Raw genomic sequence first — 16,349 nt, 5'->3', positions numbered from 1 at the left:
ATAAGAGAATTTACTCATTTCTGCCATCCAGTATTTATGGGTTTTATTTAATTTAAATCTTTGATTTATTTGTAGTTTATCTTGAAATATGGTAAGATAGATATGGATCCAACCTGATCTTCTCCCAAATGAGTAATTACTTGTTCTAACATTGCTTAAAACCAGAGTGACAACGGAGTTGAAATTCATGAACTTGTAGGGTTGTTACTAACTTTTGAGAAAATGACTTTTCTTGTTGATTATGATGGAAGATTCATTGGAAGATATTGAGGGGGGGTTTGAAGATTTTAAGAATAGGGAGATTTTTAGAGCTATCATAAGATCGTGAAATCTCACTCCTGGGCAAATATCTGGAGAAAACTCTAATTCAAAAAGATATATGTACCCAGTGTTCACTGCAGCACTGTTTACAATAGCCAAGACATGGAAGCAACCTAAGTGTCTATCGACAGATGAATGGATAAAGAAGATGTGGGACATCTATACAGTGGAATATTACTCAGCCATAAAAAAGAATAAAATACTGCCATTTGCAGCGACATGGATGGACCTAGAGATTATCATACAAAGTGAAGTAAGTCAGAGAAAGAAAGACAAAAATCATATGATACTACGTATATGTGGACTCTGAAAAAATGATATAAAACAGAAATAGACTTATTTATAAAACAGAAATAGACTCACAGTCATAGAAAACAAACTCATGGTTACCAAAGGGGAAAGAGAGGAGGGATAAATTAGGAATTTGGGATTAACGTATACACACCACTATATATAAAATAAACAACAAGGACCTACTGTACAGCATAGGGAACTATATTCAATATCTCATAATAACCTATAATGGAAAAGAATCTGAAAAACTACATATATATATGTAAATTGAATATATATAAATTGAATCACTTTGCTGTACACCTGAAACATAACATTGTAAATTAAATATACTTCAATAAAAATGGTTAAAAAAGAAGAAGAGGGGCGATTTTTGAAAGGTGGGGGATTAGGGAGAACAAATGACCTGTTTTTAGAGCACATCAGGACTATGATTATTGGGTCCAATTTGCTATAAAGCACCATTGGGGCTCAGTGACAATTTTAAACATTGTATTCTATGGGAGTTGACCTTTGAGGCTCTGATGTGATTATATGTATCCTTTAGCAGGCAGGTATAATTAGTACTGGTCTCAGTAAAGTTTGCTTGAATAAGGACTTCCTACAAAGTAAAGTTAGATTTAAGTAATGGTCCTTCAGGAAGTTGTGGTATTGGCTTTTTACATTAATTAGTCTTTCATCACTTCACCTATGTAAACATCAAATTTACATTCATTTACCAGAGCATGAAGAACTGCTCCTTAATGGGCTATATTTTCATTTGTTTCTTGACCCAAGTAGTTAAATATGAATTTCAGAAACTTCTGCTTATTAAAATAATTTTCATAGAAAAACAGAGAAGCAGAAACACACATTTTCTATGAAAGTAATAAATGTCACTGAAGTCAACTTGGATGTAATTTACTGCCATGAAGTATTTTAGGCATGTTTATATTTAAAAGGAATAGTCAAACTCTGGCAACAGTTTGGCAGCTTCCGATAAAGTTAAACAAACATCATATGACCCAGTAACCCCACTTCTGGGTATCTACCCTAAAGAAATAAAAACTTAGGTTAATACAAAACCCCTACATAAATGTTCATAGCAGCTTGATTTATAATAGAAACTACCCAAATGATCTTTAACAGGTAAATGGATAAACAAACTGTATAATCCATATCATGGAATACTAGCCAGAAATAAAAAGGACCTAACTACTTTTATAAGGAAATGACTTGGCTGGATCTCCAGAGCATTATGCTGAGTGAAAAAAACCAGACAATTTCAAAAGATTGAATTTATGACTATATGACTGCATTTACATAACACTCTAAAAATGACAAAATTACAGTGATAGAGAATATATTAATGATTCCCAGGAGTTAGGATTGGGGCTGGGAGTGACTCTAAAGGGATAGCACCCCAAGTTTCTTTAGGGGGATGGGGAGGTTCTGTATCTTGATGGTGGTGATGGTTAAATTAGCCTGTACATGTGATAAAATTTCATTGAGTGCAAGCAAAAACTGGTGAAATCTGAATAAGGTTTGAAATTTAGTTAGTAACACATGCAATCAACTTCCTGGTTTTGAAAACTGCACTGAACTCACGTGAGATGTTATCATTGGGTGAAGGATACTTGGGTACAAGGCAACCTTCTCTATTCTTTTTTTTTAATATTTAATTTAATTTTTTTTTTATCCAGAAGGTTCTTATTAGTCATCCATTTTATACACATCAATGTATACATGTCAATCCCAATCAAACAATTTATCACACCACCACCCCCCCGCCCCCCCCCCACCGCTTTCCCCCCTTGGTGTCCATACGTTTATTCTCTACATCTGTGTCTCAACTTCTGCCCTGCAAACTGGTTCATCTGTACCATTTTTCTAAGTTCCACATATATGCATTAATATACAATATTTGTTTTCCTCTTTCTGACTTCACTCTGTATGACAGTCTCTAGATCCATCCATGTCTCAACAAAAGACCCAATTTCGTTCCTTTTTATGGCTGAGTAATATTCCATTGTATATATGTCCCACATCTTCTTTATCCATTCATCTGTCAGTGGGCATTTAGGTTGCTTCCATGACCTGGCTATTGTAAACAGTGCTTCAATGAACATTGGGGAGCATGTGTCTTTTTGGATTAGGGTTTTCTCTGGGTATATGCTCAGTAAGGGGATTGCTGGGTCATATGGTAATTCTATTTTTAGTTTTTTAAGGAACCTCCATACTGTTCTCCATAGTGGCTGTATCAATTTACATTCCCACCAACAGTGCAAGAGGGTTCCCTTTTCTCCACACCCTCTCCAGAATTTGTTGTTTGTAGATTTTCTGATGATGCCCATTCTAACTGGTGTGAGGTGATACCCCATTGTAGTTTTGATTTGCATTTCTCTAATAATTAGTGATGTTGAGCAGCTTTTCATGTGCTTCTTGGCCATCTGTATATCTTCTTTGGAGAAATGTCTATTTAGGTCTTCTGCCCATTTTTGGATTGGGTTGTTTTTTTAATATTGAGCTGCATGAGCTGTTTATACACTTTGGAGATTAATCCTTTGTCCTTTGATTGGTTTGCAAATATTTTCTCCCATTCTGAGGGGTGTCTTTTTGTCTTCTTTATGGTTTCCTTTGTTGTGCAAAAGCTTTGAGGTTTCATTAGGTCCCATTTGTTTATTTTTGTTTTTATATCCATTACTCTAGGAGGTGGATCAAAAAAGATCTTGCTGTGATTTATGTCAAAGAGTGTTCTTCCTATGTTTTCCTCTAAGAGTTTTATAGTGTCTGGTCTTACCTTTAGGTCTCTAATCCATTTTGAGTTTATTTTTTGTATGGTGTTAGGGAGTGTTCTAATTTCATTCTTTTTTTTTTTTTTTTGGCTCTTCATTGTTGTTTATTTACTGAATATTGTTGACACATGAGAAGGAAGAAAGGCATTTCAGAAAGGATATGATCAGAAGTCCAAAGGAGAGTATATTAGTCCCTGTGGATGCTGTAACAAATTACCATAAAGCTGTTGGCTTAAAGTAACAGAAATTTATTCTTTCTTAGTTTTGGAGGCCAGAAATCTGAAATCAGTTTTACTGATTCAAAATCAAGATGTCAACAGGGCCTCATTGCCTCTGGGAGCTCTGATAGAGAATCTGTTCCTTCTTCCAGCTTCTGATGGCTGCTGGCATGTTTTGATTTGTGGCTGTATCCCTCTAATTTCTATCTATATTGTTACATTGTCTCCTCTTCTTCTGTGCGTCTCATCTCCTTTCTTTTATAAGGACATTGGTGATGATATTTAGGGCTCACCTGGATAATCCAGGTTAATTTCCTCGTCTCAAGATCTTTCACTCAGTTGTAGCTGTCCAGTTTTCCCAGAACCACTTATTGAAGAGACTGTCTTTTCTCCATTGTATATCCTTGCGTCCTTTGTCATAGATTAGTTGACCACAGGTGCATAGGTTTATCTCTGGGCTCTTTATCTTGTTCCATCGATCTATATTTCTGTTTTTGCACCAGTACCATATTGTCTTGATTACTGTAGCTTTGTAGTATTGCCTGAAGTCAGGGGGTCTGATTCCTCCAGCTTCGCTTTTCTCCCTCAAGACTGCTTTGGCTATTAGGAGTCTTTTGTGTCTCCATACAGATTTTAAGATTTTTTCTCCTAGTTCTGTAAAAAATGCCATTGGTAATTTGATAGGGATTCCACTGAATCTGTAGATTGCTTTGGGCAGTATAGTCATTTTCACAATATTGACCCTTCCAATCCAAGAACATGGTATCTCTCCATCTGTTGGTATCATCTTTACTTTCTTTCATCAGTGTCTTATACTTTTCTGCATACAGGTCTTTTGTCTCTGTAGGTAGGTTTATTCCTAGGTATTTTATTCTTATTGTTGCAATGGTAAATGGAAGTGTTTCCTTAATTTCTCTGTCAGATTTTTCATCATTAGTGTATAGGAATGCAACAGATTTCTGTGCATTCATTTTGTATCCTGCAACTTTACCAAATTCATTCATTAGCTCTAGTAGTTTTCTGGTGGCATCTTTAGGATTATCTGTATAGTATCATGTCATCTGCAAACAGTGACAGTTTTACTTCTTTTCCAATATGTATTGCTTTTATTTCTTTTTCTTCTCTGATTGCCATGGCTAGGACTTCCAAAACTATGTTGAATAATAGTGGTGAGAGTGGATCTCCTTGTCTTGCTCCTGATCTTAGAGGAAATGCTTTCAGGTTTCACCATTGAGAATGATGTTTGCTGTGGGTTTGTCATATATGGCCTTTATTATGTTGAGGTAGATTCCCTCTTTTCCCACTTTCTGGAGAGTTTTTTTTTTTATCATAAATGGGTGTTGAATTTTGTCAAATGCTTTTTCTGCATCTATTGAGATGACCATATGGTTATTCTCCTTCATTTTGTTAATATGGTGTATCACATTGATTGATTTGTGTAAATTGAAGAATCGTTGCATCCCTGGGATAAATCTCATTTGATCATGGTGTATGATCCTTTTAATGTGTTGTTGGATTCTGTTTGCTAGTATTTTGTTGAGGATTTTTGCATCTATATTCACCAGCGATATTGGTCTGTAATTTTCTTTTTTTGTAGTATCTTTGTCTGGTTTTGGTATCAGGGTGATGGTGGCCTCTTAGAATGAGTTTGGGAGTGTTCTTTCCTCTGCAATTTTTTGGAAGAGTTTGAGAAGGATGGGTGTTAGCTCTTCTCTAAATGTTTGACAGAATTCACCTGTGAAGCCATCTGGTCCAGGACTTTTGTTTGTTGGAAGATTTTTAATCACAGTGTCAATTGCATTACTTGTGATTGGTCTGTTCATATTTTCTATTTCTTCCTGGTTCAGTCTTGGAAGGTTATACCTTTCTAAGAATTTGTCCATTGCTTCCAGGCTGTCCATTTTATTGGCATAGAGTTGCTTGTAGTAGTCTCTTAGGATGCTTTGTATTTCTGCAGTTTCTGTTGTAACTTTTCCATTTTCATTTCTAATTTTATTGATTTGAGTCCTCTCCCTGTTTTTCTTGATGAGTCTGGCTAATGGTTTATCACTTTTTTTTACTCTCAAAGAACCAGCTTTTAGTTTTATTGGTCTTTGGTATTGTTTTCTTTGTTTCTATTTCATTTATTTCTGCTCTGATCTTTATGATTTCTTTCCTTCTGCTAACTTTGGGTTTTGTTTGTTCTTCTTTCTCTGGTTGCTTTGGTGTAAGGTTAGATTGTTTATTTGAGATGTTTCTTGCTTCTTGAGGTAGGCTTGTATAGGTATAAACTTCCCTCTTAGAACTGCTTTTGCTGCATCCCATAGGTTTTGGACTGTCCTGTTTTCATTGTCGTTTGTCTCTATGTATTTTTTGATTTCCTCTTTGATTTCTTCAGTGATCTCTTGGTTATTTAATAATGTATTGTTTAGCCTCCACGTGTTTTTGTTTTTTATGTTTTTTTCCCTGTAATTCATTTCTAATCTCATAGTGTTGTGGTCAGAAAAGATGCTTATATGATTTCAATTTTCTTAAATTTACTCTGGCTTGATTTGTGACCCAAGATGTTATCTAGCCTGGAGAATGTTCTATGTACACTTGAGAAGAAAGTGTAATCTGCTGTTTTGGGATGGAATGCCCTATAAAAATCAATTAAATCTATCTGGTCTATTGTGTCATTTAAAGCTTCTGTTTCCTTATTTATTTTCATTTTGGATGATCTGTCCATTGGTGTAAGTGAGGTGTTAAAGTCCCCCACTATTACTGTGTTACTGTTGATTTCCTCTTTTATAGCTGTTAGCAGTTGCCTTTTGTACTGAGGTGCTCCTATGTTGGGTGCATATATATTTATAATTGTCATATCTTCTTCTTGGATTGATCCCTTGATCATTATGTAGTGTCCTTCCTTTTCTCTTGTAACATTCTTTATTTTAAAGTCCATTTTATCTGATATAAGTATTGCTATTCCAGCTTTCTTCTGATTTCCATTTGCATGGAATATCTTTTTCCATCCCCTCACTTTCAGTCTGTGTGTGTCCCTAGGTCTGAAGTGGGTCTCTTGTAGACAGCATATATATGGGTCTTGTTTTTTTTTAAAACAGAGAACAGGAGTATTTATTTATTTTTAAATTTATTTATTTATTCATTTATTTATATTTTTGGCTTGTTGGATCTTCGTTTCTGTGTGAGGGCTTTCTCTAGTTGTGGCAAGTGGGGGCCACTCTTCATCGCGGTGCGCGGGCTTCTCACTATTGCAGCCTCTCTTGTTGCAGAGCACAGGCTCCAGACGCGCAGGCTTAGTAGTTGTGGCTCACGGGCCTAGTTGCTCCGCGGCATGTGGGATCTTCCCAGATCAGGGCTCGAACCCGTGTCCCCTGCATTAGCAGGCAGATTCTCAACCACTGCGCCACCAAGGAAGCCCCATGAGTCTTGTTTTTGTATCCATTCAGCAGGCCTGTGTCTTTTGGTTGGAGCATTTAATGCATTTGCGTTTAAGGTAATTATCGATATGTATGTTCTTATGACCATTTTCTGAATTGTTTTGGGTTTGTTTTTGTAGGTCCCTTTCTTCTCTTGTGTTTCCCACTTAGAGAAGTTCCTTTAGCATTTGTTGTAGAGCTGGTTTGGTGGTGCTGAATTCTCTTAGCTTTTGCTTGTCTGCAAAGATTTTGATTTCTCCATGGAATCTGAATGAGATCCCTGCAGGGTAGAGTAATCTTGGTTGTAGGTTCTTCCCTTTCATCACTTTAAGTATATCATGCCACTCCCTTCTGGCTTGTAGAGTTTCTGCTGAGAAATCAGCTGTTAACCTTATGGGAGTTCCCTTGTATGTGATTTATTGTTTTTCCCTTGCTGCTTTCAATAATTTTCCTTTGTCTTTAATTTTTGCCAATTTGATTACTCTGGGTCTCGGCCTGTTTCTCCTTGGGTTTATCCTGTATGGGACTCGCTGTGCTTCCTGGACTTGGGTGGCTATTTCCTTTCCCATGTTAGGGAAGTTTTCGACTATAATCTCTTCAAATATTTTCTCTGGTCCTTTCTCTCTCTCTTCTCCTCTGGGAGCCCTATAATGCAAATGTTGTTGTGTTTAATGTTGTCCCAGAGGTCTCTTAGGCTATCTTCATTTCTTTTCATTCTTTTTTCTTTATTCTGTTCTGCATCAGTGAATTCCACCTTTCTGTCTTGCAGGTCACTTATTCGTTCTTCTGCCTCAGTTATTCTGTCACTGATAACTTCTAGTGTAGTTTTCATTTCAGTTATTGTATTGTTCATTTCTGTTTGTTTGTTCTTTAATTCTTCTAGGTTTTTGTTAAACATTTCTTGCATCTTCTCATTATTTGCCTCCATTGTTTTTCCGAGGTCCTGGATTGTCTTCACTATCATTATTCTGAATTCTTTTTCTGGAAGGTTGCCTATCTCCACTTCCTTTAGTTGTTTCTGGGGTTTTATCTTGTTTCTTCATCTGGTACATAGCCCTCTGCCTTTTCATCTTGTCTATCTTTCTGTGAATGTGCCTCTCTATTCTTTTTGCAACTTTTAAGGAAGTCTAAAGTAACTTCAAAATAAAAAGTTGTAATGAAGGGCCAGATGTTAGGAAGATGACTGTTGGGAAAAGGAATGAACATCTATTTTCTCTCAGACTTCAGATTAACCAGTGTCTCTTGTGGGGTGGGGAAGATCTGGGGATGGGACTCAGACTGTCACATGGTTTATTGATTTGCTCCTGTGGTGTCATATGTGAGTGATGCAGGGAGATGACACAGTGTCATAGAAAGATGTTGGGACTTGACGTGAGCACATCTCTCTTTTTTTGTTGACTCTTTTGCTTATGCAGTGTGACCCTCGATACGGCCCTTAATCTAGGTCTCAGTTTTTCAAAATATAAAATGGGAATCCTCATCTTTTTCAGTTTCAATAAGATTGCTATGGGGGTTATATGAGATAGTTTATAAATATGATTTATACTTTAAATCATGAAATTTTATTCCTGTTCATGTAACACCAAGTGCCAAAATCCTAACCTCCTGTTATATTCAGCATCAAAGGAAGATTTCTTATCTAAATACAGCCCTAAACTGTTGTCCATTTTCTAATATGTGTGCAGGAAAGAAGCCATTGATGGCCCAGCAAGTTCACAGCCACTGTGGATTAGTGGAAAAGTAATGAAAATTCAAAAATGAAGCAAAGGCTCACTTCATCTCTTGTTTCAAGGAAGGCTGTGAGTTGAGCATTTAATTCAATGTGGTTCTTTCTTTTTACCCAGAAGGAGTGCAGAGGGGAACTATGCACTCTTTTTTCTCTTATTATTATTATTATTGTTATTTTTTAAAAATCAGGAAGTTTTATTTCTGAAAAAATGGTGGTTCTGCAACATTTTCCAGTGGAACATTTACTTATATTTCAAAGTGAGAAAATCAAGCAGTCCTTTGCCAGTTGCAGCCCGTGGAATCAGGATAATCTCTCATGGCAACGGACACCACCTAGAACATGCTGACAAGAAAGTTGCTAATCTATGTCACATGGTCTCCCACCAACCTGTTAATAAATTCCTTTTTCCTGCTCCCTCGTTATTCTTGCATGTGGAGATTAAATGTACTATACGGTAATTAAATTTGACTCTCAAGAGGTAGTGCTTTAGAGCCGTGAGCCACAGGAGGCTGGCTTTCTGCTCCAGCTCCACTGGTGACTTGGGGGTTGAGCATGGAGCACCCGTCCTGTGCCAGGCCTCAATTTTTCTGTCTACAGAGTGAGAGAAGCAACGTCTCAGAGGGACATGGTGCTGCTTTACGAGCTCTATGTTCTAACTGAGCTCCAAATTCCATTACAGAAAGGTATTCTTTGATGAATTAAAGATGCATTTATACTGTTGTTGAGATTCTTAGCAGGAATGAAAGAAGCTTTAAGATCTAATTTTAAAAGACTCCCACTTCACAGCACGTTATCCAGCTCTCAAATGCTGCACACAGCTGTGCATGGAGAGCTCTGTGGTATTTATTAAAAATAAGACACAAACCCTGCAAAGAGGTGCCGGGAATATCTCCACAACGCGTACAGGTGCTGAACTGCTCGACTTCCACTGAGGCTATGGGGGCTCCTACTGGCAAATTCCAATCACCACTCGGAAGAATGACCCCAGAGAGACAGCTTAATGCTTCCTACTGATCACGAGTCTTCAGAGAACGTCTCAAGGCAGAAAGAGACAATTTCTCAAAGGAAGTAAATAACCTTTAATGAAACAAATCTGTGTCGCAGGCATAACTAAGTATATGCCGCAGAGTCCTTTGCTAAGAGGCCCTTGGGAATTGCTTCCTGATGATAGTTTCCAAGGGGAATGGGAGAGCTCTCATCACCTTCTCCTAATTCCTGCTGCTCACGGGAAATAACACGTTTCTTTTCAGTTTGGACATTTCATGTTTTCTAAGGGTAGATATATAGATGAGTGGAAAAGTCTGAGGGACAGGTTTATATTTTTCTGGATGGGTAATGATTTGTATATTCCGATATGAAGTTCAGACAGGTATAGATAGATGACCAAGAGACCCAGAGCCTTATGTAGCCATACTGTTTGTTGCCTGATCAATTTTTTTTAAACCAAATATTTAGCATTAGACCCACCAGCAATCTATTGGACCTTTGCCTGGTGGCCCATCCTAGATGCTACCTTGTCTCAGGCAACTATACGCCCTCACATGGCCCCCACGGCCCCCAGGGGTGGCTGTCTGTCCATCACCTCCCACTTCTCACTGAGCTCCAGCCACAATGGCCATGTGTCTCTTCCTGGTGCTAGCCATGCTCACTAGGTCTCAAAAACCTTTGCAATGCCTGCTCCCTGGCCTGGAGAGATCTGTGCCCACATCTTCTCATTGTGGCTTCTCTAATACTCAGGTTGACTTGAGTGTCCCACTCCTTAGAAAGACCCCCTTGGGCCACCTGATCTAACGAAGCCCCCAATCTCTCTGTTTATATCCTTCATAACGCTATCTCTGGTTGACATTATCTTGTTTCTAAAAAATATGTTTGCATATTATTTTTCTCTGTCCACTGGAATATTAGCTTGACAGGAAGGAGGACACTGCCCATTTAGAGCCACACAGCAGCCCTGGCATCTAGAACTGCGCTTGGACATGGTGGACACTGTGTAGACGTTTGCTGGGTGACTGAGCTCAGAATGCAGGGGATCTTTCACTCCTCTGCTCAGTCGGTCATGATGTTCTACACCTTTCTGACCAGACTACTTCTACCTCCATCACCTTTGCTCTGAATCAACATAATTAGTGTCCCTCCTTCTCCACGGGCATGGGAGACTGTACTCTTACAGGCAGGGATCATGTTTTATCCATCTTTGGGGCCTTTGCACCTAAGGTCATGTTTGGCACATAATAAGTGCTCTGTCTGGAATGAATTTTCTTACATAACATTTGAAAGTACAGAATATCAGTACAATATATCGTAGTACGCCACTGAAGTTTATAGAAGGAGTGGGAAATAATCTTTAGCCATCCATTTCCTCTAAGCATATTCTCTATACGGTCAAGTCTTACCAGCTGATCAAACTATATTATAAGTTCAAATTTGTGCACCAGGTCAACAGTGACTTAAACAGGTCTCCAAGGGTCTACTAATGTGAACAAACATGCGAAGGCATTTCTGGGAGTGATATCACTTATCCGGAGCTGCCTCCAATTAGGAAATACCCAGGGACCTCATGATAACATTGTTCAAAACGGTATGCAGTCCTATATGAGGCAAGTAAGTCTACTTTAGGGCTTAATTTCTTTAGGTTGGAGAGCAGCACAGGTAACCTGATCTAGTTGAAATAATAAGGCTAATTTTATTTAAGGCTGATACTGCAATTAATGTCATTTTGTGAAGTCTGCCTTCTCATTCAAAGATTTCAGATTAGAAATGATAATATTTGTATACAAATAATGAATATTACAAATGTAAGTTGATGACAATGGACAAGGTTAACTAAATTTAATTTAACAATACTAATGAACAGTAAGCGCAATCTTCTCACAGTTGGGTAGTGTGGTACTCTGGGAAGTAGATACTTGCTCATTGTTCTGGGTTCCTTGCACACACTCCTGAACCTTGGAAACTCTGGCATGACAAGTGCCTTTTGTACGATAACGAGGTGGCTGGGGGTCCCTAGAGAGCTTCAAGATGAGGGCTGGTGACCAGAAAGACAAAGGCGTGATGAGAGGGCCAGCCCCACCCTGGACCTCTGGGGAGGGAAAGGAGCCTGGAGATGGAGTTCCATCATCAGTAGCCAATGATTTAATCACGTGTGCCTTTGGAGTAAAAGCTCCATGAAAATCTCTAAACCATGGGTACTGGAGAGTGTCCGGGTTGGTAAACAAATGGGTGCTGGGAGGCGGGGCGCCTGGCGGGGGCACGGAAACTGCACGTTACCCAGTCCTTTGCCCCAAATACCTGCCCTGTGTGCCTCTTCCATTTGGCTATTGTTCTTGAATTATAGCTATAATATAATATAATATAAGGTACAGCACTTTCTTGAGTTCTGTGTCATTCTAGTGAGGTGGGGAGTTACTGGAGCCCCCAAACTGTAGTCAGCCAGGCAGAAGTGTGTTAGCCTGGGCACCTCACTGTGGCTGGCACCTGATGTCGAGGAGGGAAAGTCCTGTGGGATTAAGCCCTGAACCTGTGGGGTCTGTGCTAATACCAGTTGTTAGTGTCAGGATTGTATTGAGTTGCTGAACACGAAGTTGGTGTCTGGGAAGTTGGCGAATTGGTTGGTGTGAGGAAAAACTGCCACACATTAAGTGTCAGAAGTGTTGTGAGTGAAAACAGCTCATCAGGTAGGTATATTTTTCTAGACTGAAATCCTGATTCTTTCATTCACCATCTTTCTAACTTTGGACAAGTTTCTTAAGCCTTAGCTTACTTCCTCATCCTTAAAAAGGATATTATAAAACTCATGTAGGATTAAATAAGACAATATTTATAGAGTTCAAGAGCAGTACCCATCACATAGCAACTTTCAATAAATATCAGCTCTTATTAATTAGAAGGATTGAAATGGCTCTAATGTTCTGTGCTCAATCAACCCAACAGGGTTCAATGGTCCTCAGATGGTCCAGTTAATCACATGGAGGTGACCACATGCACCGGAGTTTGAATACTTAGATGGAAAGAGAAACAGCAGAAGAGTATATGACTGACAGGAAGTAACCCAAGAGAACATAACTTCTACTAAAGGGCAGAAGAGATTAGAAGGTGTAGAAAATGATACAGTTGAAGAGTATGTCTCTTGGAACCAAAGATGGAGAACCTGGAGAGGTAGAAAAATGGTGTCTCAATCTTCAGTTCAGAACCAGTGGCAGTCTGAGAGTCTCTGATACAGCTTTCCAACACATTAGCAGCTGAAGCTGCCTTTTAATAGGATAAACTCACAGAGTGGCCTTGGCTGTGTGGTTGATTTTAATAAAGGCTCCAATTTTGTTTTAGCCAAAGAAGACACTGGTTATTTTCTTCTCATTAAAAAAATACACTTGTTGGCATTTTCAGGAGTGACTGTTATCTCATGTCAAAGGCATATATGCTCCATTCAGGGGGAAATATCCGTGCTGAGGTTTGCCTCTTTCGTCCTCTTGTGGAAATATTACACTGAAGGAGAACTGCTAAAATAGCAATTAAAAACCGACCTACATTTAGCATCAAATACAGATCCACGATTAACCACAGGCTGGTGTTTTCTGCTTCCCTGAAATGCACTGCAAGACTGAGAAGTATGGCCCTGTTACATATGTCTCTAGACAGAGTTACTGGGGCATCCAGAAAAGCCGTGGCTACAGGGAATTGGTTGGCCTCCTGACAGATCAGGCTTATCATCGCAATCTAGGCACCAGCCTTTGCTACGGTTTGCAACTTTCAGATAGGTCATTAACAGAAGTTAGAAAAGGAGTGACTATGAACTCAGTCTTAGAGGTTATTTCACATGTTCTCAATACTGAGGTCACGAGTAAATGAGTTGTGTTTGAATGTAGAGAAATCAGAAAGCAGCCAGTCCAGGTAAATGAGGGCAGCTCATTAGATATCCTCAAAGGTACTTGATGTAGGGCAGCGATTATGGCCCCCAGATGTATGTAGAAATGTTATTTCAACAGCGTCTTAGGGGAGAGACGTAAATTGAACGCATAGGTATAAGGAAGAATTTTGTAATTCAAGATAAGCTTTTACCAATTTTCAAAGCAAACTCCTCAAATCAAGCAGAGATAAATCAACATGGTAATGAAAGAGAGCATCTAATTAAAAAACAATTGAATAAAATTTTTTTTCTTCCCTTAGGTTACAGTTGTTTAAAATATGTTTTTCAAACCCAAGAATATAATGATTTTATGATTTCTCAAATCAACAATATTTGGAAATGCCCTGGTTCTGGCTCCAGTGCAGGGGTGGAGAGGTGGGCAGGTCAGGAGGGGAAGTTCTGCAGTCTTTGGGAATCAGCTCATGGGCCTCTATCACCTTGTGTCCAAATACTAACAGTTGGTCTGCAGGGCTCGCTAGGTGACGGCTGTAGTAGCTTTGGTCTGTCTCAACTGGAGAGAGCAACACAGGGGTGCTTCCAGAAAGCACTCCCCGCGCTGCAGGCACAGCCAGGCTACCAGTCTTCTCTGGATCCTTTCTTGAATGCTCAAGCCTTCTAAAAGTGTTGGGTGTGTATTTGACATGTTCAGACTAACCAAATCTTACAGATACATGGAGTCTTGAGAGAGGTTAGCTACATTTCCAAACTCACAACATTTATCACCGACAGATGAGGGAGATGCTACTTCTTTGTCCATTTTGCCATGGTAAATTAGGCAAAACAAGGGAAATCCAGGGTTCACTTTACATTTTGCTTTATCATTTAACCCCTGACATCAATCATTTTTTTTATCGGCCTATTAAGCAGGCCTAGAAAGGGCCCCAGCAGCCACGTGCTAAAGCCTGCCGCCGTCAGGCAGGTGACCTTGGTTCCTCTGTGTAGCTTACATCTTACTGACCTCATCCTCAAGACCCACGTTTGAACACATTTCACTATTTCATTGCTTCATCTGGACCATGAATCAAACCATTACACATACCTCAAAAAAAAAGACTGAAAAGTGCATAGTTATCCTAAATGTAAGTACAAATCTTGTTTTTGTTCTAATGGGGATTCATTATATATTTATCTGTGAAAATTTCTTCCAAAGCAATAGATTCACTAGAGGTCAAATATCCAAATGAAGAAAAGGCCTGAAGAGGTAACTAAACTCCAGCCACACCTAAACCATGTCACACTAAATCTGTAAGGTCACAGTTGACAGGCTCAAAGGTGGCTAAGTTACAGATGACAACGTCGTCTTCAGAACCATACATTACACCAAGACCTGAACGGAACCGAGACAGGAAGAGAAAGATTAAAGGACTAAGTTGTGCTGATGTATCCGTAGCTGAGAACAGCTATCAAAGGGCAGCAGGCGTCTGGGAAAGAATCTGCTTTTTAGCTTAGAAGCCAGAAATACATTGGCATTGCCTCTGGAATTGGAATAAAACCAATTTTAAATTGGTTTTAAAGCCTGGAATGGAACGTTCCTGCAGTCATCCGTGAACCAACCTTATCCTGTAGAAGCTGAGTGAGCCCTGGCCAAACCATCTGCCTTGTGAATGGTTTTGTTTGGGCCCCTCATAGGACAGGAAGTTCTTGTGCCGTAATTCCACATCGAGTTACAGTGTTTTGTGGTGTAGTTTGAGCAGGGAATTAAAAAAGAGGAAAAACCTCCAGAGGAAAATCAAGTGCCTTCACTGATGCACCTCAGGGGCTGGGTGGGCCCGCCTGGGGGCTGGGTGGACCCGCAAGGCTGGGTGTTGGCGCCCACTTTCCTCCACGCCTCTCTGGCAGAAGAGGGGCAGCCAGACAAACAGACTGCATTAGTGAAGGCCAAACAAGATGTTTCAAGGTTGATGTAACTTAGAATTGCACTCGATTCACTGCGGTAACCACAGGGCTTCCCGCACAGCCCCATGTCCATAACGTCTGGTTGAAGGAACGGTGGCTCTGGAAACGTGCATGCGTGTGGGGAGCCCTCCCGCTTCCCTGTGCCCAGGACGTGCACCACTCACACCGCACTGGGAGGAAAGATGGGCCAAAGGGTTCCTCTTACAGTCCCCGTGGAGGGGGTTTCTCCACTTCCTCCTTAAGGAACAGGGGTTAGGGAGGAAACTAAAGGTGCTCAACAATTCCCAACTCCTGAAACAAAATGGCAAACCAGCTGCTGATGAAGAGCTTAGTCTAAACTAGCTTGTAAATAAAAACCCCACTTTCTCAGATTGGAAATAGTTGAAACAAGTAAACCTCAGTGAGAACTTTCAGCATTTGGATTTGAATGGCTACCAAAGAAGTGGGAAGGAAAAAAGAGCAAGAAAACCAAACGGAGCTGTTGAATAGCAGCAGCAACTACTACATCAACAATAACAACAAGCTTTTGTAGACGGGGTTGTCTTTTTCTTTCCCCAAAGGAATAACGTTCTATTACGTAAAAATAGGCCAAATTCTTCAAAAACGTCAGCGTTGGGAAAGACAGAGAAAGGCTGATGAACGGTTCTAGATGACCGAGACCAAAGAAGCATGATGACCAGACACAGCTGTGACCCAGACTGGGTCCTGCCCTGGAGGGAAAATGCTGCAAATGACATTATTGGGTCAACTGGCAAAACCGCGATACAACCAGCAGATTAGTTAAGGTATTGTGTTAATGTCCAATTTATGGAAGGT

General features: G+C 39.6%; 1 protein-coding gene across 5 annotated transcripts in view; it reads right to left on the bottom strand.

The window, feature by feature from the left end:
• KCNQ5 (potassium voltage-gated channel subfamily Q member 5) overlaps positions 1–16,349 on the bottom strand; it is a gene marked incomplete at its 5' end in the record, with an annotated part of 580,126 nt that overhangs the window by 138,030 nt on the left and 425,747 nt on the right. The window lies entirely within an intron of this gene.

The sequence above is a fragment of the Mesoplodon mirus genome (genome assembly GCF_964341445.2).
Source record: "Mesoplodon mirus genome assembly, chromosome: 10".
Classification (NCBI taxonomy): domain Eukaryota; kingdom Metazoa; phylum Chordata; class Mammalia; order Artiodactyla; family Ziphiidae; genus Mesoplodon; species Mesoplodon mirus.
Note: the sequence above shows the minus strand (reverse complement) of the source record. Positions and strands in the feature narration are given on the sequence as shown.